The 27529-nt window shown below is 44.7% G+C and overlaps 1 protein-coding gene across 1 annotated transcript in view; it reads left to right on the forward strand.

Annotated features, from left to right (window-relative positions):
• Window positions 1–11008: 11008 nt before the first annotated feature.
• The window catches only part of CAB39 (calcium binding protein 39), a 41332-nt gene continuing 24811 nt past the window's right edge, over window positions 11009–27529 (forward strand). Inside the window, exon 1 of the mRNA XM_027686100.1 lies at window positions 11009–11111. The gene's annotated coding sequence lies outside the window, so the exon portion shown is untranslated. The remainder of the gene's footprint in view (window positions 11112–27529) is intronic.

The following is a 27529-nucleotide window of genomic DNA, read 5'->3' on the forward strand; positions in this document are numbered from 1 at the left end:
TGGCAGAGGCCTGGGACGAGCTGGTGTGGTTGTTGTGCTGGGAGAGGAATGCTGGGAGGGTGAGGTTAATAACTTGTCCTTTGTGCCAGGTAAAGGGAGCAGGGATGGGCCCCTTATCTCAAGTGTGTCCTCTGCAAAGACAGCGAAAGGAGGTCCCACTGCCCTGTGTGGGAGTCTCTCACATCAGCCAGCCCCAGCTGATCACCAGTGAAGACTCTTGGTTTTCCAAGATTTTTCCAGCCCACTTGGGAAGTGGATTGCTGCTGGTATTTATAAAAGGTGTAGCTGAGGCATCCATGACTCCAGCAGCTTGGTATGGAGGAGGCAGTGGGTGGGCTGGAGTACAGGGAGGTCTGGGCAGTTTCCTAGGGTGCTCCAGGCTGGAAGCATGTCACCTGGGAACCCAGCTTCTGGCTGGCTTTGGCTCAAATGGTGAGTAAGGAAGAGAAGTCCACCATCTGCCCCCAGACACCAGCACCTTGTGCAGAAAAAGGCACCTTACCAAGGCAGTCAGGGCAGCAGGGGGAAACCTGAGACAACCTTTTTGGGAGAAGATGCCCAACTGAGCATGGCAGAGGTGTCAGGAAATGCAGAATTACCTAAAAATTCCTAAAAGCATGTCCTGTGCCTGTTGGCACCCCTCCTTGGGTGGGCATGGCTAAAGGGCGCTGTATGTGCCCCCCATGTTAGTGGTCCCAGAGTCTGGCCAGCCCCCAGTGCCACCAGGAAAGGTGTCTCCAGTCTCTGTAGTGGTGGGACCTTGTTCCTCGCTCTCCCTTTCCTACTCGGCCTTCACTTGCTGCTTCTGCTTCACCTTCCCTTCTGCTTCCTTTATCCTGTGAGCTGCTGCCGAGGTCTGGGGGGAGTGGGATGCTCCACGAGACCATGATGCAAGCTGGTGGCAAGGCTTTGGGTCCAGGGGAGAGCCAGGTGGGAGGGGAGGCCACGAGCAGCGCGGTGGCCCCCGGTGCCCAGCCACAGCCTGTGCCCAGCCCACTCAGGGTGAGCCCCTTCACTTGCCCACGGGCATCTGCTCCGGGTGAGCTCATTTCAAGGTTCATTTGTAAGACAGCACCACAGTGAAAAAGAAGAGCAGCTTGTGCTGTAAACAGTTATTTTACACCTCTCAGTCACGGCAAAAGCCTTTATTTCGGAGGCGGGGAGTGCAGGCGGGAGAGCTGCCCTGGCTTTGGGGAAGGCCGACATCTGTGCTGGAGATTGTAGGTACCCAACAGGCCAATGCAAATGAGCATTACAGGGAGCTTTCTGCAAATTCCTGCTTTCCCTTTGCACTGCCACTGCCAGGTTTCACTGAAAAGGGGATTCTCCTTTGTAAACAAAGCCTCCCTTTTTTTTCCTGGGCTTTCCAAAAAAAAAAAAAAAAAAGGAAAGAGAAAGGGGTGAGTGCTGCTTAGAGTTTTCTTTTTTGCTATTTTTCTACGTTTCACACCCCGCAGAAAGAAAACAACTTTTAACATCTGTTCCTGCACTTTTTAAGAGGGAAAGAAAGGCTCTTGAAAAGGGGGAAAGTGTGGCAGATGTTGGCAGGTTCCCTCCAACGCAGATGTCTTGCTCTGAAGAAAACTTTCTTTGGGGATTGGCGGCCAGGGCTAATCTTTGACTTGGGACACGCGACTGCTGAGCGAACGGAGGGACGTGGGAAAGCGCCACCGAACAAAGGGGCTTATTCAAACAAACCTGAGAGCCGTGAACAATCTAATAACCAGCAGAGAAATGGTCAGCGGCCCCTGGCCCCAACAGGGAGGGCTTCGGGGCAGCCGGTGGCCACAGGACAAGGGAATTTGACCGTGTCCCCAGGGCTGCAAGCAGGGGTGTCTATTCCTTGCCCCCAGTCTGCTCCCTCTGGGGCATCCAACGCAGTGCTTTGGCCAAGGACCATCATTCTTGAGGTGCTGAATGGTCTTGGCTGCCCCACGGCAACAGCAGAGGAGATGGAGGGCAGGTGGGCTGGGCTGAGCTGCCCCACACACACCAGCCAAGGCAGCATGAGAGGAGTGACTGTTGGACAGCAGGGATGTCTTTGGTTAAGCTTTTAAAAAAGAGGTTCTGCCAAGATAATAATAATAAAAAACCCCAGTCCTACCGATTAGGACCGGTTGAAGGAGCCTTGTGAAACTGGTTTTGGTAGGAAAACAGTGTTTATTTTGATTGTAAGCAAAAATGTTGAGAGAAAAAGGTATTTTCTGTAAACCTTTCAATCCCTTTCTTTCTGGCTGATAATACATTTTAAAATAAGTTTTTGCCATGAAAGCTGGTAATATTTCAACTTAAGCACTTCATAGGAAAAAAGGGAGAAGCCCAGAGAGAAGGGAGCAGAGCCAAGAGGATTCACACAAGAAAGTAACTCATTCCAGTTTGCTGTTACAGCTGAAGAGCTCTGTAGATCATTCCTCTAATTCCTCCAAGTTTTGTTCTGCCTCATCTCTGTCCTGGTCCATTTTCTCTGGGCTCTGGTCAGGGCACAGCCTTTCCCGCCAGCAAGGCTGCCTTGTGCTGGGACAGCTCTGCCTCTTCCCTGCTCAGGGCTGGAGGGGAAAGCCTGGTGAGATGGAGCTGTGTTGCTCCTTTGGAGGTCAAGCCCTGGGGCAAGCAGCCAAAAACGCTGCTGTGAGTGTCTCCTGTGTTTCTCCTGACAGCAGAGTCCTCCCTGCATGGCAGCTGGAAAGCAGGAGCCATCTCGGCTGGAATGAGGAGCCCCGTGCTGCAGGAAGGATACTGCATGTCCCCAGAGACACGAGCACCCGTCCAGGTTGGTCCTCCTGCCTCTTACAGTTTAGGGTGATGCTGTGGACACCAACTCACAACCTTACAGGACTAAACAGGGGGCCTGTGCAGCACTGAGGCAGACCCAAGTCTAACCTAGGCCCTGGCGGGTTAATGAATGGCCTCGTTAACACAGATGAGCATTTTGCAGGGATGCATTTGCTGTGGGAGAGGGGGAGGAGAGCTGAGTAGGTGCTCCTGAGCACTGCTTAATCTGCTGCATGTGTGGGTCATAGCAGGACCACTTGATCCCCTCTTCTTTCCAAGCTGGGGAGCACCCAGGCTGGATTTGCCCTCCTCTGAGGTGTCTGCTGGCTGGGTGTGGGGTCATGGGTGCCTAGCCCTGGGAGTGTTGGTGAGCAGATGTCAGAGGGATGGACAGGGTGTTCCAGGGGTCCTGCCCCATCCAGCACTTCCAGCTGTCTGTGGGTTTGCTGGGGCTGGTTTTATGATAGCAGCTCTGTTTTCAGCATGTGCAGTGACGTGAGGTTTGTGGAGCGAGGAGCAAAGCATGGGTTTGGGAGCAGGCAGGGTAAGGTGGGGGCAGCTGCTGCTGCCGGCATGGGGAGTGGGTTGGCCCTGATGTGAAACCACAGGGCACCCTGTACACCTTGCATTCCCTCCCTCGGGTCAGGCTCCAGACCCGCCTTGCTGTGAGCAAACATTCTCTGAGGAGAGGCTGTTTTACAGGGGCTTTAGTCATTCTGAATAAAGAGGGTTTTGTCCGGCTTTTTTCAGAAGGTCAGTTGTGGCTCAAGGTTGAGGTTTAAAAATGAGGGATAAAGCTCTCCTTCAAAATGTTTAAATCTGGATGCTTCTCAATAGCTGTAAATCCCAAGAATCCCATCCTGAAGCCCTGCATCACCAGGGGTGGTTTGCTACCAAAATGTTACAGCAGGAGAGGAATGTGAGAGCAGCAGGACGTGCCGGCGCGGTGACTGGATGTGCCGGGTCTGGAGGGTGCAGGCGGTGCCTGGGCGGGCAGGCTGGCTCCCGGCACAGAGGCACCTCAGCCACAGTCTCTTGGGGATTACTCACTGCTGGATGGCCCGGGGGCACTGGGGCTACACCTCCAGACTGGCCTCAGTTTGGGACATTGTACCTGCCATGTCCCACCTCAGACCCACCTGCAGCAGGGTCTGCAAGGGGACCACGTGTCCTGCAGCCCGGCCAGGATGGATAGTGCTGGGAAAAAGCTGGGGCAAAAAAGCAGGGGATGATTTATTTGTGCTTGGGGCATGGAGAAAAGCACTTGCAGTCATTTCCTGTCTTAAGGAGAATGGGCTGAGGGCACAGCCTCGATGAACAGACGCCACCCACAATGGGACATACGGCCAAGGGCACCATCAGAGCTTGCAGCGAGGGGAGCTATGGCTGTGCTCGGGAAGGCTGCTCCAAAGACCTATTGTGTTGGAATCCTTGGGGCTGGGGTGACACTGTCTGTACCAGGTCACCGTTTCTGGCAGAGGGATGGGAAATGATGGGGTTTGTGGCTGGGTGAGTGGGGAAGAGGCGCGGGGATCTGGCAGATGAGTTTGATGTCTATGGTAAGTGGTGGCCTATCAAGGCAATATTGTGTGCAATATCCTGTGCAATTCACCATGGTGTAGGCAGGGGTAGGAGTGCAGTTGAAGGTTCACCTGCTCCAAAGACATTTGGTGGAGAGAGAGAGGTCATATATGGCATTGGACAGTGCTACATGCAGTATTTTCATCATAGAGAAAATCCAGCTCCAAAAGTAGCACTGGACATTCGGAAATTCTGTTGACATCTCTCACCTCCTTTACCAAGTACACCAAATCTCCCTGGCCCCAGCTCAGCCTCCTGGGTACCAGCTGACTCTACCGTCTTCGGGAGTGAACTCCTGGGATAGGAAATAATTACAAGGCTGGTACCAACTGAGTAATTCTCAGCTTTTCTTTCACACACCCCCATCCAGCCTTCGTGTTAAGGATTAGCTGACGCTCCTGCCATTGTTCAAGCTGTCTCTCACCTGGCAGGTTAGCAGCTGGTAAGCCCCACAGCCCCACAGGAAGTCTTATCTGCTGCTTTGCAGCCAGAAAGCTGCAGCTTGAAACACAGCTCATGGCCCAAAAGAGTCCTATAGGAAGAAGAAAATCTGATAAGCTGTGTGGGTGGTGACAGACTGATAAGGGTTATCCCCTTGCTGTGCCAAAGTGGTGGTAGGAGGAAGAAGAGCCAAACTTCACAAAGATGGCATAGGGGGCTTTCAGGGAATGTTCAAGGGGGTACTTGAACTTTCCTTATGTGGCATCCCAGGAGTTACTTCATTCAGGAGGGCAGCCCTGGGCATTCTCACACTCTGTGTGAGATGTTACCAGATGTCACCTGAGAACGAGCCTGATCTATAATGTATAAAATGCTTGGTTTATTCAGCAAGATTTGCTTTCACAACAAGATGAGTGCCTAACTCCCCAAACATTGGGACCTGGGGCTCAGCATCCTGCACTCCACCCCCTGCACATCCCATTCTGCAACCTCTGCACATCCCACACAGCCTACACATCCCACACATCTTAGCTTCTCAGTTCTCGAGACCACAGAATTATCTGAGTTAAGTTTCACCTTTGTGAGAAAAATATCTCTTCTGTGGATAAATGCAGCTTTTGTCCTGGCTTGGCCATGCACCAACACTTCCTTTTTATAGTATGTGTGTATACGTGTACTGACACCACATCCTGACCCCCTGACACAAAATACCTTGTCAGCATGAATGAGACAGCAAGGCCAGTCATCATCCATGCTCTGCAGGGAGGGTGATCTGCAGCCCTCCTGCCCATGTGCTGTTCTGGGCCTTGCCTGGGTGGGCGCCTGGGCTGCTGCTGCAGGGGCAGCAGGACAGCCCATGGGGGCACCAGGCTTACCAGAAGCATCCTACCAGCTGCCTGTTTCTGGTGCTGCAGGGCTGGGATTGCAGCACCCGAGGAAGTGGGGAAACACACACTTGGGTGGTTTTTTGCACTTGCTGGTTCAGTCTCCGCACAGCCCGGCTGCTGCCGTGACAGTAGAAAACACAAGGGTTTAGGAGGGGAGAGCATGAATCTCAGAGTCTCCGGTCCTTTGAGCCAAGACCATCCTGGGTTGTTTGTAAAATCTCATGTTGTTTTCTAAGCTGTTTTTTTGCATCTGTATTTTTGTAACTAATTTTTTACCAATTAAAGCAAAAAGTTTTATACTGCTTTTTTGTTTACAAATACTGTCTGGTTCAAACTGTCTCTCCTCTTTAATTTCTTTACTTTTTTCCCCTCTTCAAATATATCTAGGAGACTGCCTTTTATTACAGGGATGAGCATTTCTTATTCCTCTGGAGGAACCAAGAGGTGTAGGAAGTCCAGGGGCATAATCACTTGTGGGTAGTAAAACCAGGGCCCTGACAGGATGAAGAACAGCCAGGACCTGTGAGAAGGTGGGTGACACTCCATAGACCAGGGTCTGGGAAGAGGAAAAGCAGTTTGCACTTGTTTTGGCTTCTCCATAATGAGGCACGTAAAAATAATAACAAACCCCCCGCTATCACAACCCTTTTTTTCTGTCTTGTCTATTTTTGGGTTTGCTCTGTCAAAAAAAACAAGAGGCCATGGCACACATGAGCTCCCTGGTTTTCTAGAATAATACCTGCGACCAGCTGGGTGTCTTGTTGTGTTTCCAAGGTGATGTTTCCTCCCATCTCCCCATTCCAGGTACATATGTGTGCACATGCACACGGACAATTTTCACAAGATACAATTTTGCCACAGAATGTAAATAAACTCTCTTTTGAAGGTGTGTCCTGCTGAGCTGGGGGGAAGGAGCTCAGCCCTTCCCCAAAGCAGTGCCTGATTGAAGGTGGGGACAGGCAGAGCTCTGGAGTGCCCTCCTCCTCAGGAGCCGGGGATCTCATCAGGAGAAGAAGGAGAGGCCCCGAAAAGCTTTGGAGGGTCTCAGGGAAGGTCCCTGTATGTATTTGCTGGAGTGGCTCAACACAGTTTTGAGTGTCAAGAGATGTGACAACGGCTCCTGTGTTAACTCAGCCCCCCAGCAGTTGAGCCCCAATCCAGCTGAACAGCAGCACTCTAAGCCCATGCCCTCCACTGCAGCACGTTTCTGCTGGAAGAGCTAATTAATTAGTTTCTGCAAAGCTCCTTGAAGGGGTAAAGGGCTAAGTAAGTGCATAGCAGCGTTATTCAGAGGGTATGCGCTTCAGAGCTTAATGGGTGCTACTTGAGTGAGTAACCTTGGTTTGTAATTTCTTTGTAATGTAAAAGAACGGGGAAAGCATCTAAAAAACCCAAACCACCACCAGTCATTTTCAGCAGTGTTCACAGCCTTGTATCTTTCTGCATGATTTGGGATTTGTAGTGTATTTGCTTCCAGTTCTATCAAATTAATGGATGTATTTATTTGACCGGGGGTTTTTTTGTTTGGGTTTTTTTGGTTTTTCTTTTAGCTCAGGAAATATTTTCTACTACAGTGCTGTTTTTCAGGGTGACTTCTGTTAATTCCTTTCATGTTTACCATGCTGATGGAAACCTGGTTTTGACATTAGTAGGAGATTCTCCCTAGAATGGATGCTGCGCTTTGTAGATAACTTTCAATTGTTCCACACTAATAAAAACTTTATTAAAAGGACTTGCTCTCCAGGAAAGGAATTTGCATTGGATTTTTTCCTATGATTCTTCTGGCAATTGTTTTTCTTTTCTGACAATCTTTACATGCTACCCTTAGTTCTTGTGATTCGCAATAAAATTTTTAAAATGTGTTCTAATTCTGAAATGGCACCTTGAATTGAGGATAAATCATAACATCAGTGTGAGAAAAAAAACTCCAATTGTTATGGGAGACAGTCACATTTATTTGTGTTTTCTACTGTAAATAAGATTTGGAGGCAGGGCAGGTGAGTCTGTTCATTTTGTATTAACTGAATGAACTGAAAGGTAATAAAATACTTCTTTGAGAAAAGCTTCAAGAGTCTGCAGTGAACACCTCCAGCTAGTAATGGGTGAAACACGGTTTCAGGGGCAGTCACAGGCACTTTTGTAACCTGGTGATGAAATTCAGCCACTGCAGCTTGGTCCAAAGTCCATGGAAAGACTCAGGATTCTTGTTCTGCCAGACTTGAAGACATTCAGCATAACCACAGTTGTCTCTGCTCCTAATATTTCCTCCCCAAGCCTTTTCCCTGAAACACTTTGGCAGGAACAAGGAGCCTGGGCTCTGGCCTGTGAATCACACCAGTGCCTATGCCCAGTTAAAACATTAACTGGATGTTGGTTCTCTTCTTTCCTCCTTGTGTGTTTGTCCAGACAGCTGACAAGACAACACAGATTATTTTCTCAGATGATCTGTGTCGTGCCTTTTCAAATGACCACGTAGGTGACAGAGGAGCCCCTCTATCCCATCGCACAGTGAGGGGGGACCTGCTGCCACAGCAGGATATTGGGGAGAGGAGGAAACACCCTTCAAAGGGAAAGGGTATGTGCGTCCTACTGAATTACAACCCTGGAAAAGAGGAGAGATAAACCAGGCGATGGATTACTGGGCCTCATGGAGAGCCAAGGGCAGCCCGCCCTGGAGAGTCAGCTGCTGCTACAGCATTCCATGTGGGCACAGCCACTCTGCGGGAGGTACAGTCCAAAGGAAGAAAAGAGGTGAGCAAAACAGAGCTGCTTGAAGGAGGATTAATTTTGCAGGCTGACACTGTTTTTCCCCACTTTTCCATTTGTTGGTGTGGGATGGTGATGAGAGGAGCTGGAGCTGAGCTGCAGGGCTCCTTGGGCCTCCCATCAGCAGCAGAAAGCCCCAGGATCCCATTAGGCTCTCTGTCCCTCCTGAGAAAAGGACCTGCATGCTCACCTTTCTAACTGTGTTTTTTTCCCAGTGAAGTAACCTGGATTATTTTAAATAGTTTTTTCCCCATGTTTACTCACTTCCTAATTTGCAAAGATTAATTAATGCACAATGGATGTCTCAGTCATGGCTGTGAATTAGTGAATCGTTAATGTACAAAGAGCTCTCTCATGTGCTGAATTTAATTCCTGCTTCTAAGAGCTTAGAAAAACCATGCTCTCACTGCTGAGGGATTTCCCTGCAGTGTGCAGGGATGGTAATTGCACTGAACCCATTTCTTGCATGATCTCTTTTCCAATGGTCATTTATAAAGTGGTAGTGTCTATTTTCCAGGAGCTGGTGTTGAATCCCTGTACCAGTGCTTGCCTTTAATCAGTACCCTGAATATTATCTGTTTAAATTTGAGTGGTTTTAGCATAATTATGGGTCAACAATTTGAACTCAGGCATACACACCCTTTCCATGTTGGCTTTGAAAACAATTATTTCTAGCTCACCAAGTGGGTTATATGAACTGCCAACATTTTGCTGACTGCACACTGTGGGTCCAGGTGAGCTTGGCAAGGTCCTGTCACCTCACACAGGCAGCCTGCCCCCTGCCTGCTTCAGGTCCAGGGCTGCTGCATCTCTTACATCTTCATATAACAGCAAGATGGTATTTGGGAGATACAAGGAAGTATATATAAATATATTGTATTATATATATTATATTGCAGGGATGGCTGCAAGTGTGATCAGAAGCATTTTTCCATGCCTGAGCTGTAGCACACAGCTGACTAAGATGGCTGGTCCAAGAAGACCCCCAAGAGGTCAAGAGGCAGCTTTGCCCATTGACACCACTTGCCCTCAGTACAGCAAAGTAGGGAACCACAACACGTGGATTTCAGAGCAGCAACATGCTGCCTACAGGAAAACATAACTGCATGGAGAAGCCTGACCCAAACCCTCCCCAGCAACGTGACAAGGAAGTGCAGGAAGGGGATGTGGAGACACGTAATCAAGAAGAAGCTGAAGACAGAAGCTGTCAGCTCACGAGGAGCTTACAGATGTTTTGGGGAAAGCAGGCCAGCAGGTCTCACACTGCTGCATGGCGGTACCGCAGCAGACCTGCTGGGACGAGGTTTTGCCTCGTGGCTTGTAAGACATTCGTGACACATTTCATTAAAAATGTATTTTTCTTCTTTAAACATTGTGTGTTATACCACACTAATGGACAATATCAGCTTGATCTCTGCTGGGAAAGGTGTGGGCTCTTCCCGATCCAGGCTAATCTGCATTTGTCACTGTGACAATAATAGATGAGTATTATGTACAGGGACACAAAAACAGCCCGGAGCCCTTCCGTGCTGCAATGGGAACTGCAGAAAACCTCCAGACTGTAATTCACCAGCACCTGATGCACCGGCACCTGATGCATCATGACGCTTAGTCCATGTCCAAGGCACGATGCCAAGTCCCAACCCCACACAGGAGCCCTGAGGGTCACGACATGGGAAAGGAGCTTTGTGGCAGTGCAGAGGGTGAGGAGGGTCTGCAGGAGGGCAGGCCAGAGAGGGGGTTGGGGGGCAATAATGATGAAAAAGAATAATAAATACAAATTATAAATCAATAAATACCAAATAATAAATTTAAACAACAATTAATTAAAAAGAATACCGAGTACTAATAAAGAATAAAAGAATAGGCTGCACCTGGGGTTTCACATTCAGTTTTGGGCCCCTCACTTTAAAATGGAGCTAGAATAGAGGAGGGCAACAGGGCTTGTGAAAGTTCTAGAAAACTTGTCTTATGAGGAACAGCTCAGGGAGCTGGGTTGGTTTAGTCTTGAGAAAAGGAGGCTCGGGGGGGACTTCATCGTTAACTACAACCATCTGAGAGAAGGCTGCAGTGCGGTGGGGCTGGTCCCTTCTGCCGTGCCTGCAGGGAGAACACAAAAGGAAGTGGCCTTAAGCCGAGACGGAGGAGATTCGGATCAGATAGTACAAAAATTTTTTTCCCTCTTAGTTTGGTCAGGCATTGGAATAGGTTTCCCAGGGAGGTGGCGGCGTCACCGTCCCTCGTACGAGGAGTCTGGATCTGGCACTGGGCGATGTGGTTTAGGGGTTACACTGGTGGACGGTTGCATTGGATGATCTTAAAGGTTTCTTCCAACCTCGAGGATTCTACGACTCTAATAAAGACAAAAACCAACAGAACAGGGAACAGTAAAACGAGGAAATAACGAAATCGAAGGGTGGGTGGGGCGATGTCGCGGCCGCCCCGCGCAGGCGCCGCCCTGGGTCCTCCGCGCCGGCAGGGGGCGGTGTGGGGCGCGGCGGGCGGAAGCGCGGGCGGGGGCAGGGCCGGAGCGACGCCGCGGAGCGCGGGGCGCGGGGTGGGGGGGACGGGCCGGGCGAGCGGGGCGCGCCGCCTCTGCCGCACCGAGAGCCGGAGCACAGAGCCCAGAGCCGCCAGGGCGGGCCCTGCCCGCCGCACGCGCAGGTACCGTCGGGCTGAGGGGGCCGCGGCCGCGGGCATTGTCCGACGCGGGGCCTGGCCGTGTCCTGCGGGCAGCACGGCCCGCACGGTGCCCGCCGCACTCCGGCCCGCTCCCCGCTGGTTGCCGGGAGGGACCGGCCGGGCCGGGCGCGGCTGAGCCGGGGGTGGGTGCCGCGGGTGCGGGGTAACCGTGCGGGGACGGGCATGGCCGGGGCTGCGCCTCCCAGGCGGCTGTGCCGCGGTCCCGCAGCTCTTCCAGCGCCGGGCCAGGAGGGATCACCGGGAAGCGGCGCGGGGGGAAGCCTGGAGTGGCCGCGGCGACCGGGCCGCCCCCAGGGCAGCGCCGGTCCCGGCACAGCGGCAGGGCCGGGCCGGGGGCTCTTTGTTACGGCCGTGGCCGCACGGACCGGCCCAGGCTGCGGACCCCGCACTGCCTGGCGCGGCCTCCCGGGGTCCTGGTCTGAGGCCTCTTCCTACAATTGTTGTTCCCGTTGGGAGCCCCGATGGGCCTCTGTAGCAGGAGCTGTGCGTGGGGGCTGCTCGGAGCCTGTTTTCCTTCAGACTGCCCCATACAAAGCTAACACAGCATGTTAAATAGAAGAAAAAAAGTTTTGTCTCTTTTTTTCCTGTGAAATGCTACCGGTACTGAAATTAAGATGTACCCAGTGTTGGTGGCTTTTTAATTTTTTTTTTTTTAATTTTTGGCGAGGGATCACGTAGGTACTCACGATTTATTTAAAATATGGGAATGGTGTGATTTAATTTGCATGATGAGTCAAAAATTAAATTACATGACCGAGGCTCTTCAGTTTCAGTGAGGCAAGTAACAATGTGTAGAAGAACAGTTTCAGTGTAGATCAGAAAAGAAATTTGATTAGCATCAACATATTGAAAAGTTTTTTTATGCTTGTGGGTTTTTTAAACTTACCTGTCAGAAACTCTTAGTTCGAGGCCCTGTGTTTTGCTCTCATCAGGAAGTGTGTCTTCCTTTTTAGCACGGAGAGCTCATGCAATCATAGACTGTCAGAGGAAATTTAACATCCTGAGCTTGTGCCTTGGCATCAAAGCTTTTAAATAATAGATTTTTGCTATCTAAAACACTGTGTACCTTTAGTTAATAGCTACTACCTAATACCTGTTGATATGGCACATGCCTTTAACTGGCGACAGAAAAAAATGCCAGGAAATATTCTGTGAAGTAGAATAAACATGGTACCTGTTCTGGGGTCAGAAATAACTGGATTTTTTTTTTAGTTTTCAGTTGTCCTGTGCAAATTTTTTAGCTAATCTGATCTGTAAGTGGTATGATGGCACATGGTACAGTGTCTTGGTAGGATTCTATCTGACATGGACTTGCTGTTGTAAGAATATTGTGTTTCACAGCTTCATGGTTCTCTTGTGGTGTGAGAAACTACTGGGTTAGCCAGCTAGTATGCACTTGACTTAAATTTATTGGTATTTAACAAGTTGTAGTGTGATGTACCTGTTGTTGGGGGCTTTCCTTGGCCAGACAGATGTACCTTGGTACGGAAGGAGGTTGTGTCTGGTGGTGTTGAGAGCAAGCAGAATAAAGTCTTGGAATGTGAGTTTGTATGTGTGAACTAAGATGCTGCTGAATGTTTCTGAATGCTGGTAGCATTGATTCTTTTTCTTAAGTTAATTGACTTCTTCATGCTGACACAGAGTTCTGAAACTTTGCTGCATTCTGTGCGCGTTTAATGAGTGGTTGTAGGGGGGCAATTAAAAACCCAGATTGATACCTTTTAAGATATATGTATTTATACAAATAAAGGATACTAAATAAAAGTGCCAGTTGAGCAATATTTTGTGACAGTATGTCTTTGAGAGATAATTATGCTCTTTGGGTATTATCAAGTGCAGACAAATGTATATTCCCAGAGAGGTTTGATAATATTAAAACTCCACCTCTTGGAATTCCTTGATTGGTTTTAGGAAACATTTACTCAGGAGGGAATGTTATCTGTTTTGCATTCTGTGGCCTCTCATTAATGGATGGCAGTTGAGACCTGACAGTTGTCCTGTACATGCTGCACTTCCTAGGGGTTTTTTTAGGGCATTTTGGTGAATATTATCATTACTGACCAGTGTCCTCCCTTCTGAATCAGTTCTTTATTGACTTTTTGCAGATTTTTATAATGAGTTGTTTGCAGCCTTAATTTTTGTGTAAGATATTTCTGAAAGCTCATAATCTCTGTACATGCTTAGAGGCTCTTGACACTTGCTAAAATAATGATTTCTTTTTTTCTTTTGGTCGAGTTTCAGAACTCTAATAGCTGATGGTGGTTTGAAGCAGAGGGCAGGAAGGATCCTGGTGACCTTTTGAATTCCCTTCTGGCCCTGCTTTTCTGTACTTGTGACACTTTGTAATATGGTTTAATTACAAGAACAGCTATTAAAGTATGATTATCGTGGTCTAATTGGAGGCATCTTGCAGCTACCTATCAAAAATAAGATTTGACTCATCTGCTCCTTCAAAATTAATAGTTCCACAACAGCCTGCAGCTATTTATGTGAATAATGTGCAAAGCAGAAATATGAGTTGAATTTCAATATTGTAATTTCTACACTGTACACTTGAAATCTGGTAAATTTAGCAATTTTTGATAAGGAAACAATGGGCTACATATGACTTCTTAGCTGCAGGTTGAAGCTGGATATTAATGACATTGGACAAAAACCTGTTTAGTTGTTCAGTGATCCTAAGTCACGATGTTCTACACTATGGCTGTAGACAAACCTGAAGCAAGATATAAAATTCCTTTTGCTGTTTGTTCTCAGAAAATGATACTTCCCCAGTTTGTTGTCTAATTGGGGGAGTTAATTAGTCTGGATTGTGTGCAAGTTCAGCTCCCCTTCCCTTCCATCTAGGCCCTCTCTTTGCTCCCTCTCAGTACCATCCTTCTGGCACCACGAGGTGCAGAGGTGTGAGCCAGAAGGAAGATGAATATCTGCAGTTAGAAGGTGAAAGTTTATGCTGAGATCCCTCCCCATCCCCCAAGTGCAAACACACAGGTTAAATTAGAAGATGAGGCTGTCTTGAATTATTTTAACGGACTTGAGCTGGGCTGTTAAATACACGACCGGGGGTACCTAAGGCTTATGCTGGTGTCATGTGAGTTGGGTCTTTCTTTAGCCTGAGCAGATTTACGTGCTTTCCTTATTGCACCTTGTGATAAAATGACATATTCATTTGTCCCTATTTAAATACTCCTTATAAAGGATTGGATTCAGGATTGATCCAAACTGGAAGCAGCCAAAATACTGTGTGTTTACAGGAATAACTGTGGTCATTCCTCAAGAGCCTTCATGGCTTCTTTTCTTCAGACAGTGTTAATTTAGGAAGTAAATTGCTTAGGTTTAAATAAACAACTGCAATTTGCTTTGTAACTTCCTTGTTTTGAGTATTCCAGCTGATGCTTCATATAATCAAAAGACACTGCAAAAAGTTTCTCACTGCCTACTTCAAATTTGCTGAAAGGGAGCAAATTTTAAGCCTATCCAGAAGGGCACAAAATTCTGGGGGATATTGCTACATGTTGTAGCTATCTTTCTGTTTATTGAAAATCTGCTACTTGTAATTAAATTCCGAGTTACTTTCTTAAGATCTGTTTGCTCTGTAATCCTCCTCTTCAAACACTCAGGGAATTCATCACCAAAAAGTTAAATATAGCAAGACAGTTCAAAAATTGGCAAGTTATAATTAGTAGAGAACTGCAGTATTATTGTAACATGTTTTTCCAAGTTCACAAACATCTTTGGATGAAGTTATTTATTAGTTACTACTTGGGGTTGTTTTAAAAAGTTCAGGTATACTGGCAAGTGTGGGAAATGGTTGCATCAGGGAAAAACTGCTCTATGCTTTTGATCCTTGCCCTGTTGAGTCTTTTTTTCAGTCAGTATTTATTGGTAACAAATTCGTTTTTCTTGCTAAGAGAATGTAACTGTAAGTTTAACTGCAAACCCTATAAGATTTGAAAAGTGACACTTAAAAATAGCTAAGATAGAGCTTTGCTATAAATTAAATAGAATTAATTTGTCATCTTTTCAGGGACTTGAATGTGTGTGACTGTGAGAGCAGTACTTATGTTCAGTTACTTGTGTGTGTGAAATGCCTTATCTCCTTTGAAGTTATCTGTGTTAAAACATAAAATGAAAAAGATGGAGAAGTGTTCCCAGAAATGTGGCATGCATGGTCTTTTTCTGGCTGCTAAAGCTGCCCAGACAAATAGCTGACATCTGAAGAAATATCTTTCTGAAAAGTTTTTATTGTTTTATTTACTGACTTTTAAGTAAAGCATGGTAGTGCAGAGCAATAGGAAGAAAGCCAGTTTTACAGACAGTTGTGGAAGGCCCCTCCATGTCCCCAGCCAGTTCTTTTGTCCAGTGCCACATCAGATTTTGCCAGGCAGAATCCCACTGTGCAGCTTTCTCTGTCGTTTTTCTCTTTGCTCACCTGGGAAGCCTACCATGGATGAATACGTTTTTTCCCAAATACTCATTCAGAGCCACACCAGCTTCCCATTCCCAGCTCATCTGCTGAGGAGCTTGGTTAAAAATGGGTCTGTAGACACTGAATTATCAGTGACATCTTGTATGGTGTGGTAGATGTGTGTGCTGATAGCACACATTCAGAGCATCCTGCTGCAGTGGAGGCTCTGAGCTCTTCCTCTGGGTAAGCACTTTTGGGAGCTTTTGCTACAGTTGTAGAAATGAGGCAGAAGTTATTTGTGTTGTTATGTTTTACTTTTGACTGTTACGCGTGAAGTTACTGCTTTGGCAGATTATGCTCCTTTTAATAGATGTCAAAAGACTTTTTTTTCCTTGATGTATTGTAATGGTTTATAAAAGTAACCACAGTGTAACATTTTGACTTTATTGAAGATCATGTATAGACAAAGAAAAAGCAAAAGCAAAGTCACAGAGAAGTATAGTTTTAGAAAAGAAAATAGAGGAGGTTTTAATCAAGCTAAATGAGACCTTAGTGATGGAGACATGCGCTGAGTGTAACACACTGAGAAGTCTCTCCCACACAGTTTATGTGTAACCTGTCACACCTGCTATTCAAGTCCTAAGTTTCTTCTGACTGGAGATTGGTAGTGATGGAGAAACTTCTCAGGAAAATTTAAAGCAATACCTTGGAGGGGGGACACTCAAGGCACAGTTCCTGGTAAAGACTTTGTACATAGTACAATATTAGAAAAAGTTGAGAAAGCAAAGTTAATATCTCAAAAGTTAGCAAATACTCAGAACCTTGCTTTGCTCTTACTGATTTGGAACAAAAAGTTTATGTGATTGTTTTCAGGCTTTTCCAGCAGGAACCTCCATTCCATCGCTGCACAAGTGCAGGGGCATCCTTCGCATGTGGTTTAGTTGCAGTGTAGTATTTGGTCTTTTGCTTTACTGCATAAAACTCAGTTCTGTGAAGACAGGAGGCTTGGGGTCCTTGTGGGTTTTCCTTTGCTTCACAGATACTGGTGACAGTACATATTCACAGTGTTCCTCAGCATCATGGTGCTTCTTCCCCCTTTTTTTGAGGGCACGATGCTTAAGCACAGAGTTTTCTCCTGTGTTTGTGTGTGTGATGTTGTGTATGTTGTCTCATGGAGCACTTGGGAAATTAACTTCCTAAACTTTTTTTCCCAGTGACACCCATTTGATATGACATTCAATTGCCTAAACGTAGATACCTAGTTCTATTTTATTGCTCCAAGGCACCTGCCCTAGACAGGTAGGAGGTTTGTGATTTTCTGGAAGGGCAGTTGGAGACTAGCTGTGCTGTTCTAAAGCATCCACAGTGGTGGTTGGCGTTCAGGCACCTGAACTAGGGCTGTGGTATTTGTTGTAAGTCCTGGAATCTCATTTTGAGCTCTCAGAAGAGGACAGACACTTTGGCAGTGACCACGTTGGGCACTTGGGTTATGTGTTGCCTAAGGAGAAAGGAAGATTTGGGGTAGAATTCAGCTGTCTGCGGCAGTACTTGGTAGTCTTGTCTGAGGGACCTGGATTTGCTGTCCTCTGCCTTGCTGTATGCTTTCCAGCTTCATAAAAGGAAAAGTTCTATGGAAATATTGCCTTTTTTGTAGTCTGGTATAGCGTGTTAGTGGAATGAATGAAGGGTTCTCTTAAAAAAAAGTACAACTGAGGAAACTAAAATAATCAAGATAACTGGAAAACCTTAAGACTTGTAAGTGTTGGGTGTTGGACTGGAGGACTTTGCTACTTCAACATGAGAAATTCAGGTTGTCTTAAAATATGATGGAAAGCAAACACAAGCTTCAGTGACCAGGTCAAATAGTCTTTTTTCATGGATTTCATGGATAATTATTGATAACAAAGGCAGATCCTTGAAAATATTCTGTTTTCCAAACAAGTGCTGTTGTGGAGGACATCATTTAGATTTGTAATCTCTAAGAAAAGTAGTATATTGACTCATCAGCATTGACTAACATAGTTCCATTTTACGTCTGTAATTGCCATTGAGCAATATCCAAACTCTACTGACTCTGTAATAGGGTGGAGCTGGAGTAAACAGTTCTGTTAGGAACAGCATCCATACACAGAGCATTTGGGGCAGAGCCTTGGCATGGATGTGCTGTCTGACTGGTGTTACCCTTAACTCATGTGTTATGGTGAAGAGATTAACATCATTAGATCCAAAAGAGCCTCTACAAGATTATGGAATATTTTCCACAAAAAGTCACAAAAATTTCAGGGCATTTGTGCATGATGACAAACTTACGAATGTGTCGACATTTTAAATTCTATTAGAGAGCTGCACTTCAATTTTTTTCGTTCCTTTAACCTGGAAAAACCAAAAAGCCTTTATCTCCCCAACTTTCTAATTTGTGATTGTAGTTATTCCTTTCTACCTGTATATACATTTTTTTTCTATCTGAAAGAGAAATAAACTTTGTTTAATAAGCTTTCATTCTTGTTTGGGAACTTATATATATGTGTGTGCATATGTATAAATACAAAGTATTAACAGTCATATAGACCTGGATTTATAGTTTTCATCCAACAAAGGTGGATTAGGTTTTTTGCTTTGAGACTGACCATGAAAGGCTCGTCTCTTCCTTTGGGAATTGCACTGGATAAGGTCCCAGCATTGCTGGAGTGCAGTGTGAAGGGTGGTTCTGCTCTCCCTTTGGCACTGGCAGATTGCAGACTTAACAGTATCAAATCTAGGAAGAAATGTCAAATCTGTGTTGCAGAAGTAGCTGTTCTTGAGCTCTTTAGTGAACAAGGAGACCGCTTGTTGGCCAGAAATAGAGAAGCTTTTCTCTCTAAATAGGTTATTTTTAACTTTCATCATTACTAACAAGGATTGAAAAGTGTAAGTACAACAGAAGGTTCTACACCTTATCATTTGTATTCCTTATGGTACCCTAACTTTCAGTGTTGTGGATTCATGCTTCTCAGATTTATACTAAAACTCAGAAAATCCAGACTTTGATCAAGTCCCTAAATCAGGTAACCAAATTAATTTTAAAATGATTGTGAGCTAGATGGTCTTTAATGTCCCTTCCAACTCAAACCATGCTATGATTCCGTTGTTACCTTAAAGAATTTATAACCAAGGTTATAAATTTGACTGCGGTCAAACCTTAGGTTACAGTTTTAAACCAGTCTTGAAAGCATAACCTTACTTTCTTCTTAAATTTGGCATTTTCCTAATAAGTTTTATCAACCTTTGTTGCTAAAAATGGAACTCCAATATAGAATTTTTTTTTGAGAATTATGGTTCCTTTTGGCTCACTTTTGTAATTAAAACAAGTCTTTTAGCATAGAAAAGAGGATCTTTAAAAGCAAAGGTTTTGTATACCTTGGGAGTTTACCAATGATGTGAATTTTGGTTTCTAGACTACTTGATTGTTTAAGAGCTCTTGTTTGATTGAAGCCTATTGGTGATATAGAAAGTGATGACATTATATTGTTGTAAACTCCTATATGAATAATTTTTATAATCCCTAATTAAATAACATTATGTTAAGCTGGTTCACCAGTTAATAATTTTGAAGGTTGTGGGGTTTTTGTTTTGGTTTTCCACATAGCTCTAAGGAATAGAGGGTTGACAGGATACTGATGTAGCTGAAATAAATAAAAATACACAGTGTGAGGAGTATAGGTATCAGCTAAAATGCAAGCTTGATGTCAGCCCTTTGGAAGTTCTGCTGTCCTTCAGTCATTGCAGAGATAATGTGTGATCATTCTTTGGGTAACCTTGTAGAGATGGTAACTTCTGTAGTGTTCAAGTTTCTCGTGGTAGTTTTGCACAGTAATTGCATTAAAGGAAAGTTGGGAGCTCTTATTTTAGTATTTCAAAACAATTTGATTGTTCCCTTTTCCAGTCCAACTCTTCTTAGTAGATTAGATAAGGGAACTGTCCCTCAGAGATGCTTCAGTTTTCCCACCATTTTAGTTGAGTTAATATTAGTCACTTCTTGTTCCAAGGCTCATTTTTCACTTGTTGTCTGCAGACAGGCAGCTCTCAAGCAGTTTTTAGTTTGTGGACCTGTATTTGTGTTTTGGGAGAGGTGCTGACTACTGTATCAAAAGTATCAACAGTGCTAGCTTTAGTTACATTTTGTGAACCCTCCCGGCTCTTCTGTCTTGGAGACTCATATCTGCAATAGCTCTTGGTGGCTGCTTCCAAGTGAAATAGGTTGGAATGTCTTCCTTTTGGACAGGTATCTTTCTGCTGTGGTATTGCCTCCAGCCTCCTTTTCTTTTAAAATGCAAAAATACTTTTTGAAACTTTTGGTCAATTTGTGTTGGACTAGCAAGCAGGAACTGTAAGGTATTTTCTTCTGAGTTTTGGCTGGAATAAATTAAAATATTAAACTTATTATGACAGCTTTCAACCTGCCTGTCCCAAGGTTGTTATTTTCTTGTGTTTGTTACTCTGATAGAAGCAGAAGAAGTTTGGTCAGCATGATGGGGTCTACCTGGAAAGATAACTTGAGTGTCCCCAAAAAGAGAGGGATGAAAAGTAGCATGTATGTATATCTGATAGATCACCACAGACATCTGACACATTGTTTATATTCTGTTTTCATTTAATGTACAATAACTTTGAGTAACTGGAACTCTCAGGTGGTGTCAGGAGGGAAAAGGACTCCAACGTGGGTTTTTCAGGAATATCTGGCTTTTCAGAGTGTGTATGCTGAAGGATCCTGCTGTATCATACATCTTTGGTCAAGTGTCTTGTGAGTCATCAGAAGGACTCTTAATTAGATCGGCATGACAAGAGCTCAAGCATGTTTGGGGCACAGTCTGGATCATTCCCCCTTTTTGATTCTGTGCTTCAGAGCATTTCATAGCATCAAGTTCACAGCTGTGCCGAAACTCCCCTCCATCTGCCTCAAAACATACAAAAGGAAAATACAATGGCATGGTGTTAAATGTTACCTTCTCTTTCCTGAAAGTTTGTGCCACAGAGAGCTCTCCTAACTCTGGGATGCATCACGGCTGCCCTTAAATATATCCTTCTGTGCTCTGTGATCTGCCTTACCCCAGAGGAACTTGGCTTGGCAGTCGAGGTGTGCTTTGGTTTATGTATCAGAAATTGAATGCATTAGTGACTTTGAAGATTTAGACCAAACATGTAAACTGGCAGGAGAAACAGAGGTGATTTAAGGGAACTGTGTAAAGGACCCTTTTTTTTACAGCCGCTTTAGGTGTCTTGTGATCTTGAAATTATTTACGTGAAATTTCTGTACTGCCATGGCTGGTTCTTTCCTTGGGAGAATGGAGTGAATTGTCCTTTAAGGTTTGGTTTTGTTTGCTTGTTTATTATCGTGGCACAAAATTTAATCATCAATTCAGTAATGTTTTCTCATTTAGTTGAAAAGGGAGATAATATTATCACAGAATCATTGAATGGTTTGGGTTGGAAGGGACCTTAAAGACCATCCAGTACCAGCCCCCCTGCCATGAGCAGTCTAGTGGTCTAGCAACCACTAGACTAGGTTGCTCAAAGCCCCATCCAGCCTGGCCTTGAACACTTTCAGGGATGGGGCATCCACAGCTTTGGGCAGCTTATTCTAGTGACTCACCACCCTCACAGGAAAGAATTTATTCCTAATATCTGATTTATTCCTAATATCCCTGCCCGCTTTCAGTGTGAAGCCATTTCACTATGTCTTGTCACTACATGTCCTTGTCAAAACCCCTTCTCCATCTCTCTTGTAGCCCCTTTAGCCACTGGAAGGTGCTTTAAGGTCTCCCCAGAGCCTTCTTTTCCCCAGAATGAACCACCTCAACTCTCAGCTTGTTTCCATGGCAGGGGTGCTCCAGCCCTCTGATCATTTTGTAGCCTCCTCTGAACTTGCTCCAGCAGATCCACTTCCTTCTTATTCTAGGAGCCCCACAGCTGGAGGTAGCACTGCAGGTGGGTCTCATGAGAGCAGAGCAGAGGCGCTGAATCCTGTCCCTCGCCTGCTGCCCACACGGCTTTAGATGCAGCCCAGGACACAGCTGGCTTTCTGGGCTACAGCGCACATCTCATCAGAGTCCCCCAAGTCCTTTCCTGCAGGGATGCTCTCAATCCATTCTCTGCCCAGACTCTGTTTGTGCTCAGGATTGCCCCACCCCATGTGCAGGACCTTGCAGTTGACCCTGTTGAATCTCATGAGGTTCACATGGGCCCGCCTCTCAGGCTTTTCCAGACCCCTCTGGATGGCATCCCTTCCCTCCAACATGTTGGCCAAGACCCCACAGCTTGATGTCATCAGCGAGCTTGGTGAAGGTGGGATCAATGCCATTGAGAAACGTGTTGAACAGTGCTGGTCCAATAGTGACCCCCTGGGGAGTGCCACTCATTGTGGTGCATAGTAAATTATCCAGGTATTTTCTGTTTCCTGACCCCCTGACAGTTTTATTCAGGCTGGTTTCAGCCAGCTGCTTCTCCTGAGTTTATCTCTTACAAAGGCACTGGTGTCTTGGTAACCATGAGATGTACATCTGAATGTCGCAGGTGTGTGCTAGCCTGTAATGTGTTGATTTTTGTCTTTCTCCTTCAAGTGATGCCCATGAAACTAATTCTTGATTTTCAGTAATTGGGAGGAAAGAGAAGTCTTTCCTGGCTAGCCTGTGATTTTGCTGATCTTTGTGACGTTTTCCCATCTGCCACATTGTCCTTGATACAGCATACTCAAGAGGGAGCAGGGATTTTGGTGTGAGGATGAGCTGGCTGAAAGTTCCATACCAAAAGATACCTCCACACAGCTAGCTTGGGAAAATTGGACGCTTGATTGGTGATGGGACTGATTTGGGTTGGCAGTGTGAAGGAGAGAGTGCTCTTTATGAAGGTACTTAACCAGTAAAGCCCTAGCACAGTTGCACTTGTCATGGTGTTTTTTATTAATCTAAGCTGTATCTGCACTGGTAGGATTTGTCAACAGAGCTGTGTCAGTGAACCCTTTGTACTGTCATCAAAACTGTGTTTTAAATGCCAGGGAGTATGGATCAGCTCAGATATTGCCTGTACTTCAGCTCCCAGTACTAGGTAAGAGGGAATTTAGGGGAAAAAAACCCTGAACAACTCTTTACTGAATGAAGAGGGAAAAGATTCACAGTAATGATGGGGTCATGATTCTGAGTCGTTTATTGATTGCCCTCTCCTGCTCTCTCTGTGACTCAGTGTGTAACTCCCATAGGTTATTTGTCAGGAACTCCCTTTTGCAGAGGAGGTATGTAATCATTGAATCATGGGCCAAGTTCCCTCGGATTCATGTAGCTTGAATCAGCTTGGAATCATGACAGTTGATCTCAGAATAATTTACATTTTAATCTTTGTGTCACACCACTGAGATTCCTCAGTAGAGGGAATAGTGTCAGAATGGAGAAGTCTTCTGTGGTCTCAGAGTCACCTTTCAGGAGTCTGACCAATTTTTTGCAGTGCAGCTTGCTGTCCCTGCTGGTTTTGGGTTTCAGCCCTAGTTCTGTCAAGCTAATGCACAAAAGTGAACCCAGAGACATTAAGCTGTGCTTGACTGCATGTCATCTCAGCTAGTTTGTAAAGCTTTTGGGACTGAGGTGAATTGTACAGTAGTATAACATAAAGTTTATTTAATTCTGAACTCCCAAACTGATTATTTTACAAGGGAAGCCTTCCAAGGTGGGTCTGTCAAAGCAGAGGCGAATGTAGTTTGTTCTGTGCTGCCTGCGGCAGGGACCAGTAGTAATCAGTAGGGAAGAGGGATACTCTTTGATATGTCTTCTCAGTTCTTAAGTCAGTGTGTTTTGGAGGTTCCTGAGCTATGTTGAGATCACTGTTTTATAGCCCATTATCTTAATGCTTTAATGTTGTCCTTCCTTAAGTGATCTTATTCTTTTGTATGTTATCTTTATTAGAGATCTGTGATCTTCAGGTAGAGTAGATGAAGAGTTATGTTGTGCTGAACTTAGATAAACTTATGTTGAGCATGAGAAGTTTCTAGCAGGCCATAGAATATGGTCTCCAAAGAAAGTAAAGGAACTATGGGAAAAATATTGCTGTTTTTCTTAAAAGTCAGTTTTAAAAGTAATACTGTGACATGATTCTTACTGAAACGATATTTGGGTAAACACTTTATCCATTTCCTTTTTTTTTCCCTAGCTTTGTTGCTTGTGCTACTAGAGAGTGGTTTTAGTGAGTGTAGTTTCTTGTTTGAGAGAGTATTCTCTAAAGAAAATTGCACCTTAGGGGATTGGTCTGGAGCAATCCCAGGACCATTCTCGCAGTTTAATTGTTCTCAACTTCTCTTCAAAACAAGACGCCCCAAAAGCACGTGTGCATTTCCCTTTCTGTCTTGTGCTGGTACTTGGGATTCTCATCCTCCTTGCTTACGTCACTGACTCGGGTTTGAAGTGATCTGTTTTCCCTCTGATCATGCCCCTGGCTGTCTGGTTAAGGCCAAATGCCGATGTTGTGGTGCTGGTGGGGTTTTCTGTCCTTCACCTGTGCGGTTTCTGATGCTCCTGCAGACATGTTTAGTTGTTGGAATGTGTGAACTCCAGACCACGATGCGAAATAGGTCAGAGATTAAACTGCTTTGTCCTTCTGCCTCCCCTTTTGCCACTTCTTCGCTCTCAAAATTCACCCTTAGATGTACATCAGAAATCTGATGCAAAAAGAACCTCTGGAAAATAATGTAAATAATATATACCAAGGAATAGAAATAGTTACAAAGGAGACTCTTGCTTTGAATTTTTGCTTCCAAGGGTGCGTGGAATGGCACGTACATAATTGCAGTGTTTTTTGTCATGTAGCAAATATTCTGGGGTTTGTGATGATGCAGTACAGGCATCTGAGCCAAGAGGGATTGACTGTAATACCAGGTTATGAGAAAATTATTTCAGCTTCTACCTGGCTAAAAGTGGACATATTGTCTGACAACTTTTCTTGAAGCTTCAAGTAAGTTCTTCTTTTTTTTTCTTTTTTTTTTGTGCAGTGTGTTAAAGATAGTAGTTACTTTTTGTGGTGAAACTTAGATTTATTATTATTTTTAAAATATATTTACCAAGGAATGGGTGAGGCATTTACATGCTTGTCTGTATACCATACTGCAGTATAGCAGTAAGGTTTGTGGGGAAATGAATGGGTGGGGTAACTCTAAACAGTACACCAGGGAAAGAAGCTGAGTCATAAGATTTCCTTGAACATGGAGACAGAGCTGAGATTTCAGATACTAAGCATTAGTATAGACAAGCTTTTCTGCTTATGCTGGATCTCTGAAGCCCCTTGAAAACAGCAACATTATTTGAAACCAGTTTCTACCTAATTTTTCTGTGTGTTAAACTGCAATGAATGCAATAATGTGCAAGTCACAAAGTACAAGGCAGTTTTAGGAGGCTGCAGTGAGGTGGTAGAGCGTCATGGCAGGAGCTGCCCTTCTCTTTGTCAGGCATCCTACTGGTGTCTGCAGGAGAAAGAGGCTCTTGAAGAGGCAAAAGGATCAGTAAATTAATTGAATGGCAAGAGAGAGGCCTGCTTAATGAAAGGAATCAGCTGGCATTTGGTGCTAAAGAAACAAGCAGGGCTGTGAACTGCCAGGGACTTAATTACTTTGCAATTTTCAGAAAGTAAGAAGCTAAGTCACATTATGAATTTCATTTTTTTGTAGAAATTTATTTTCCAATTTTCTTTTTTGCTCCTGAATCCATTGAATTAATTTTTTTGGTTCACTTTATTGTTCATCTGTGTTACAGGAGGGATTTTTTTTCCTTCATGATTTTAATTTTTCCCTGAACTGAGCTACCATTCTCAGAGAGGGGATTTTTTTTCCCCATTTTAATCTTTAAATGGGTCACACCACAAATAATTCTGTGATGCAGAGTTGTGAAACTGCTTCTGAATAATTTTAAAGCTTTTGTGTGCTGTAGACTTGAACAAGTTGATAGTGAATTTTAAGAAAGCTTCTAATATTCAGTGGTGGGTGGGACATGCCAGGTATGAGATGAGCGTACCTCTCTTGCAGGAAAACTTTTATGTATTAATTGTATTACTTACAAAATATCATGGCAGATCCAAACAGATCATTGATTGCTTTAGGTATTTAGTATGTCAATAGTTTTACTTCTTACATCAGAGACAGTTGATGTAGTTAGTCTTCCTATCCATGTTTTAAAGTTATGTTGAAAGAAAAGGTGTGTGGAAGTATTTACAGGATAGCAAAAATGCCTTAGAGCGGGACTATACTCCTAAATGCTGCCAGCTGGTAGTGGCAGTAATTACCAGTTACAGCCATAGCCATTCTGTTAATGGCATGCTTATGCAAGTAAAGCCATGGTTATACTGAATAGTTCGTGCTAGAGCCCTGAAATACACTGAGGTGTGGCTTTTGCTCTTTATCGATCTCATTTCCTCTGGGATAGGAAAGTTTTGCAGGTGAGGTATTAATAAACTCTGCTATTTAGACATCTATTTTGGATGAGAGGCTGTCATGCTTCAATTTGTGTAGCATATCAAAAAGAAAATGAAAGAATTGTTTTGGTACAATGCTGAAGCTCTTGAAAATTGTTTAATCTAGTGGGAAACCACATATCCAGAATGAGAATACTGAAAAATGTAGTCGAAAACAGCACATGAAAAATGTGGAAGAATGTGTTAATGAGGAATGTGAGCACTCAATTTAAATAATACACTGAAGGAAATGATGGATGTTGCCTTGGGTCAGCAATACTTGTACAATTAGAAGTGGTGAGGCCTTTCAGGAAGATATGCTGCAGCCAGGAATTCGCAGGGATGAGCTGGCAGCGATATTCCAGATGCCTCACAGTGGCACCTGGCTGCTGTCCTGCCATGCCAACTGCTGCACATGCACCAGGGCAGGGCTGCTCTGCACACAAATGGTGCTTACAGAAAGTACAGTCAGGAACTTACATCTGGCTAAATACTGATATGGTGTCTGCATCTGGCTTTGAAGTACTCGAATATTTTTTTCCCAAGGAGCATGATAGCTTGCATAAAAAATGGTTCTTGGATCAAAGGAATGGCTGTCAGTCTTCCTTCTGGATGCTGGGCATGCCTGACTGTGAGACAGTGCTTTTAAAAATGCATAATTTCTTGATCTGTTTCTGGTTTTATCATCCCAACCAGACTTCACAGTGGTGAATTCTGACTGAACTAACAGCCACTTGTTACAATAAGATGTGATGAAAACTGATTTATGTTATTGTTTTCAATACTGGTTTAATGATCCCTGTTAATTCGAGAGGCCTACAGCAAAAGAGCAGGTTCTGAGGGAAATCAGTTCTATCAAGACAAACATGAGCCTGCTGTGTTATATTTTTTAATAACAACATGCCTCTTTTTAGCAAGATGCAGCATGTTTTGTCAGTAATAGACTGATAAATTGTCAATTAAAAATCCACACACAGAGTAGACCCAGCTGTTTGTTGTGAATCTAGATATTTTGCTGTTGTAGACTCATTAGTTTATTTAACTGTATTTGTTTAAGCCATTCTCCTATGTATTATTAACACTGTGGAGTGTAATCGACACATGATATGATTTCAGGATAGAGGTTGGCAGCTTCCCTCTACCTGGAGGAGGAGGTGATGTGCCCTTCCCTCCTGCCTGCCCCAGCCTTTTCCTCTCCTCCTCCCTTGGGCTGGCTCTGGCTCACAGTTGGGAGTGCCATGTACTGGTTTGTCTTAAGAACCTTTACGATTTTTTTCTTTTTTTTTTTTAAATTAATTTTCCCTCATTTTTGTTGGCTTTGTCTTCTGCCGTTTTGGAGAGTTCAGCCACACATGGGGCACTCAGACAAATATCAGACCACGCAAAATAATGATGGAGAGTGACCTTCCCCCTTCAGTCCTGCTGTGGATTCAGCTCCAGCCTTAGCTCCTATGGTGAGGTCATGAGATGAGGGAGCTGATTCACAACTACTTGCTGGTCAAAGGGATGTATT

This window comes from Neopelma chrysocephalum, unplaced genomic scaffold (assembly GCF_003984885.1).
Source record: "Neopelma chrysocephalum unplaced genomic scaffold, ASM398488v2 Primary Assembly neopelma1_70, whole genome shotgun sequence".
NCBI lineage: Eukaryota > Metazoa > Chordata > Aves > Passeriformes > Pipridae > Neopelma > Neopelma chrysocephalum.